Genomic DNA, 6,000 nt, shown 5'->3' on the forward strand with positions numbered 1-6,000 from the left:
TTAATTTTGAATATTTTGTCCTAAACTTATTTTAATTTCTCCATTTCTCAGTGAAACTGTAGACAACCAGTTTAAATTTTTACCTTTGCAAACTATTTTAAAATTTCATTAATAGTTAGAGCAGCCTGGAGCTTTTGTTAAGTTGAATAGTTTTTTTCCATAACAGGGAATTACTGTCCTCAGTATTCAAAAATTACTTTTACTGACATCGTCACTAAATGCATTTATTTGAGAAATATTTATTGAGTACATACACTCAGTCATAGGGTAAACAGCCTTTCCAGTCTGCCTGGGACTGAAGCAGTTCTGAAGACACAGGGCTTTGTGTGCTAAAACTGGGGAACTGCCAGACAAACTGACACTAGTGTGTCACCCTCAGCAATGTAGCAGTAAACAAGGACATTCTAGACAAAGGAAACAGCATGTGTCAATGCCCTGAGGCAGGAACAAGTTCATTTTAGCCAAGAATAGAAGTGTTAAATTAAAGGGGTTTCTGTCAGAGAGATAGGTAGAGGCCAGGTCATGTAATGCCATATGTTGAGAATGGGATTATGATTTTATTTTATGGACAAATGGAAGCAACTGGAGGATTTTTTAGTAATGACCTGATGTTTTAAATAAAAAAAATCACTCTGGTGAATGAGTGGAAAATGTACTATAAGGTAAAAGGAGGTTATTGTAGGAAGTCTAGGTGATAGATGATGGTGTCACAGAGGAATAACTAGGAGGGTGATATAATTAGGAAGTATAATTGACTGGAATTGCTTAGCAATGGTATCTGGGGTACACCTGAGTTTTAGGACAGGTGAAATGGATGGATGGAGGTGTAATTTACCGAGATGGAGAATATCAGAGTAGGTACAGTTTTGGCAGGGAGAGTATTGTGGATCATGATTTCTGATTTGGAAATGTAAAGTTGAATTGCAGGGCAGCAACCAAATGGAAATGTCAAGCAGAGAGTTGGATATAGAAGTCTGAGTTTATTGGAGAGGTCAGACATAGAGCAATATATCCATCAGCACATATACAGTATTTAAGGTGATGGGACTCTATGATACTACCCAGGTGGAGAGTTTAAAAAGTAAAGTAAAGGGGCCCCATGAGTGAGCCTTGAGGTGCTCCAATAATTTAGATGTTATGTTAATTCTTCTGAAAAAATTTACTCCCTCAGTCCAGACTCTGAAAATAAAGATTAGCCAAAGTCTATTTGGAACCATCTTGGAGAGAGTGCATTCAAATTCCTGATGACCAGCCTTGGTTTGTAAACAGAATTATCTGTAGAATGGAAGAGGTGACCCATCAGGCTATGGCAGCTAGACGAAAATTCCTCCTGAGAGTGAAGCATTTATTTACTTTGTCCTTATTTGATAGTTACATTTTGGAAAAAGAGAACTGTGGTCCCAAGTGGGTCTTAAAGAGCACCTGTGAAGTCATGAAAGTACCACATACCTATATCTGGAAACATGTACCCTCATTATTGATGCTTACATGTTTGGTATGTTTCAAATATAAGCCAGTAAAAATAAATATAATTAAAAATATCTGTACCAATCCCTGAAGTATATACAAAAGACAGAAAAACATGCTTTAAAAGGATGTAGGTTCTGTATCCAGTATTGCTGGGTAGAAGTCAGGGGAGGGCTTTTATGGGAAGGGACCTTTGGGGTCTATCACAACCATGGCTTTTCTCTTGACAGGTGTATCCCTTCTGTGGAGAGAGATGATTCATCAGAATGTACAGTCTGATAAAAAATTCCTCACAGCCATGTAATTTCCTGTGTTTTAGTTTTGTTTCACTAATAGCTTTGGAAATTTATTTAGTTTTCTCAAGTAGTTTTTCCCAGTGGGAAGAGAAGGCATCAATGAGCAGTATATTTCTCACAGAAAATTAATAAATAAAGTGGCACTTTTGTAGAAATTAGTCTCTGGGGCTCAGGAAGCATGAGAACTTTTTCTGAGGATGGTGTACTCCTATGAGCCAAACGTCCAGGTTTTGGACCTGAGAGAAGTGAAAGACCCATCAGGGAATGGCAGAACCCAGCAAGCGAGGGTATCTGACAGAGCTTAGTGTGTGTCACAGCTGCCTTCACCTCACAGGCTCAGGTGAAGTCTCCTTCTTCCTTGGCATCTGCTTCAAAGTTTATTTATTTATTTTTTTGCGGTACGCGGGCCTCTCACTGTTGGGGCCTCTCCCGTTGCGGAGCACAGGCTCCGGACGCGCAGGCTCAGCGGCCATGGCTCACGGGCCCAGCCGCTCCGCGGCATGTGGGATCTTCCCGGACCGGGGCACGAACCCGTGTCCACTGCATCGTCAGGCGGACCCTCAACCACTGCGTCACCAGGGAAGCCCTGCTTCAAAGTTTATTTTGAGCATTTGCCTCCCAAACCTGTTTCCTCTTTAGGGTCTGTGATGTGTCGTACATTTTTGATTCTGGCCATTCCTTTTATATAGAATTTTGGGCCCTTTTTTGCTACTGCAGACACACTCTCCCCACCTTCTCCCAGGGATCAAAACTGTGGCCACCCAAAACAACTCCAACTGAATTCTAGAGCCGCCTCTGTCTCACCTCTTGTCTTCCTCAGATGCCTTAGGACTCAACACAGGATTTCAAGCAATGTAGCCCAGAGGAGACATGGTTAAAATTAGTTTGCTGGATTTGTCTAGGGCTCTTTTCAGTTTTCTAGAAATTAGTGAAGTGTCAAGAGAACTTAAATAATATGAGCCAATTTTTTTTGAAACTTACATCCTTTCAAATGAGCAACCCTTGAGGTGCTGAGTTTAGTTGCTACATGGGCTTCCTAGGGCTGGCGTAACAAAATATCACAAACAGATGACTTAAAGGAACAGAAATGTATTGTCTTACAGAAATCCAAAGTCAGTGTGTCAAAAGGGCCATGATCCCCCCAAAGGCTCTAGGGAAGAATCGTTCCTTGCCTCTTCCTGGCTTCTGGTGGAGGCTGCCAATTGTTGGCATTTCTTGGCTTACGGCTATAGTTCATCAGTCTCTGTTTCCATTACCGCATGGTGTTCTCCCCTTGTGTGCCTATGTTTCCATGTCTATTCTCCTCTTCTTATAAGGACAGCAGTCATCTGGGATTAGGTCCCACCCTAATGAACTCATCTTAACTTGATTACATTTGCAAAGACCCTATTTCCAAATAAGATTTTATCCAGAGGTACCAGGGTAAGGACTTTAACATATCTTTCTGGGGAGACACAATTCAACCCCTAGCATTCGGTATAGAGATCAGACTTAAGATTTAGTGTTGAGAAAATATCCCATCATTATCTGGACATGAAGATATGGACCTGGCTCCTCTGACTGCAGGTATTATCACACATGCTCCCTTTTCTCAAAGAGGACTCTTCCTCTTAACGTTATAGCAGAATAAGAGTTTGTCATTGTTTCACCCTTGGAAATTTATTTTGCCCCGTATCGTTATTTCATTGGGATATCTAGACATAATACATAAACTCACCAAGTAGGTAAAATAAAGAAAACATTTATTTATTGACTTTTGAGCTTCAGAAGCTAAGGACCTTGAATAAAGCAACAGAGTTGGATAAATGCTTCCTGATACAAATTTTTCCTGCATCAGTGGAGGTGAAAACTCTATGATTTGGAGGGAAAGGGAAGAGCTCTAGAGGAGTACAATATAAACAGTGAAACTGAGGGAATAAAAACAATAGGAGTTGCTGGTATGGATCTCTGAGAGAAGACCCTACCTCTGCCTCCTCAGGTTGGTGAGATCAATAGAATTCTTTTACAGATTCAGGATATGAGAGTAAAGGAGCCCTGTACTCGCTTGTTTTCTGGGAGCCCTGGGCAAGGCAGCTTTACAGATATTTTCCTGTATTATCATTATGTCAAATCTCCACGAAAGAGAGTTTCAAGGGGTACTGAACAGAGAGGTCCTGAGACAGCCTCAGAATGGGTCAGCAGTTTTTTTTGTAAATCTGGGAAGGGTGTAAAGGACAGGTAGGAGGCCTGATAGACTTGATGAAGTCTTGAGGCAAGGATGACTGTGCAGCTAGATATCAGGTGGAAAGGTGGATGACCCTGCAGTCTTTGGTGTTAAGAGCGTAGTGATGGTGGAGGTGACAATGTGATAATAAATCTTTCAGTAAGTACCAGGGACAAGACAATTCTCCTGACCAGATAGCTTAAGGCTACGTAGTCCAGGGAAGGAAATGAAACTTCATGGGAAAGAGCAAAGGAAGAAACCCTGAGATGATGGGGAGTTCACTCCAAACTACCCAAGATTACCTTTTTACTACCTGACAGAATGAGATCTCAAGATAGAAACTAAGTTCATTTATAGAAAAATAAAGTTACCTCCTTTTGTTGCCTCAAATATCATACCTACTACAACATCTCTGCAGTAAACAGATGAGCAAGTAAACATCTTACTCATCTTTCCTGGGAAAAGTAAACATCTTTTCCCAGTAAACAAAAGAGCTCCAAGGTACTCTGCAGAGGATATACCTGTGGATCAGACAGTAATCCCCCAGGAGGACAGGGTCAGTGTTTCTGTCATGATTATATCTCAAGTGCATAACATGAGGTGCCCTGATAGAAGGCATATTTGCTAAATAATGAAGGGGTGGTTCAATGTTCTTTAGGTCCAAAGGAATCCTGTGGCATGATAAAATGAAACATCATATATAGGAGAGCATGTAAGACACCGAAAAATGAAACTAGTTATCACCATTTTCCTTCTGACAGAAGTAGCCAAGCCTGGAGTTTTGTGAGCACTGACTCAAGGAATAATAAAATGTACTTCAACATTTCTGAGCTCTAATTGTCTCACATGTATCACAATAATAATTTCATCTCTTTAACTTCTAACTACCTAGTTTATGATAATATAATAATAACTAGGATTTAAGATAAGCACAAGTGTGTTAACCTCAGCTCTTTGTGTATTTTATCTCATTTAAGAGGTACAACAATTCTATGAGGTAGTAATTGCTCAGTGTCACTTTTCAGATGAGAAAATGAGGCTGAGAGAGGATAGGTAACTGACTTCTACAGCTGGTGCATGCTGAGACACAAAATCTGGGCTTGCTTTTAGCCTTTCTGTTACATTGCCTCCAGGCAGTGGAAAATATATTTGGAAGCCATTTGCTTTTTAGTTTTTGAATTTTAATATTATTTAATTTTTTTTTTTTTTTTTGCGATACGCGGGCCTCTCACTGCTGTGGCCTCTCCCGTTGCGGAGCACAGGCTCCGGACGCACAGGCTCAGTGGCCATGGCTCACGGGCCCAGCCGCTCCGCAGCGTGTGGGATCTTCCCAGACCGGGGCACAAACCCGCGTCCCCTGCATCGGCAGGCGGACTCTCAACCACTGCGCCACCAAGGAAGCGCTATTTAGTATTTTTAAAACACTTGTGGTATCCACCTGCTTCAGTAGTTGATACCACCCTCTCTTTTCCAGCCTATCTCTATGGCAGAGAGGGGAAGAACAGTCCTGCCAAGGAGCTAACTGCAAACCAGTGAATCTATTGAAGGCACAAAGGAAAACTGCTACTAAGAAGGTCACTGACAGCCATCATTGGTTGTCCTCTTCCAGTGATTGCAGAGCTGGGTCTTGCTGACCATATTTGGGCTGCAGCAAGTGCTAAACCATTCCTGTAGAACCCCTTGGGTCACACTAGTAGCTTAGGGAAAGTATCAAGCAAACATGCCTTTTACCTCTTGTTTTCAGTTCTTCCAAGGCTACTGGGGCGGCTGCTCCAGTGGTGCACCTGTCTCCCCTTCATCCTTATCACACCTTGCTTCAGTTGCCATTAAGCACTGAGTATCTGCTTTGCTGAAATGGATGGAATATCGTTTCAGAATACAACCTCATGCAATATTTATACCCTCTTCTTCTCCCTAGCTCAAAATAGGACTTTAAAATTGCCTACTGCACGTTTTCCAACTTCACCTTGTGAGTTTACCTACCACTTTCCCCACAATATACAATTCCCAGCAGTGCTGTAGCTAGATAAGAGT

The 6,000-nt window shown here is 41.6% G+C and overlaps 1 long non-coding RNA gene across 1 annotated transcript in view; it reads left to right on the top strand.

Moving 5' to 3' along the window:
• LOC141278484 (uncharacterized) overlaps positions 1-5,517 on the top strand; it is a 28,664-nt gene extending 23,147 nt beyond the window's left edge. The window contains exon 3 of the long non-coding RNA XR_012331241.1: positions 5,441-5,517. This is a non-coding gene — a long non-coding RNA (uncharacterized lncRNA). The remainder of the gene's footprint in view (positions 1-5,440) is intronic.
• Positions 5,518-6,000: the final 483 nt, after the last annotated feature.

Source organism: Tursiops truncatus, chromosome 4 (genome assembly GCF_011762595.2).
Source record: "Tursiops truncatus isolate mTurTru1 chromosome 4, mTurTru1.mat.Y, whole genome shotgun sequence".
Taxonomy (NCBI): domain Eukaryota; kingdom Metazoa; phylum Chordata; class Mammalia; order Artiodactyla; family Delphinidae; genus Tursiops; species Tursiops truncatus.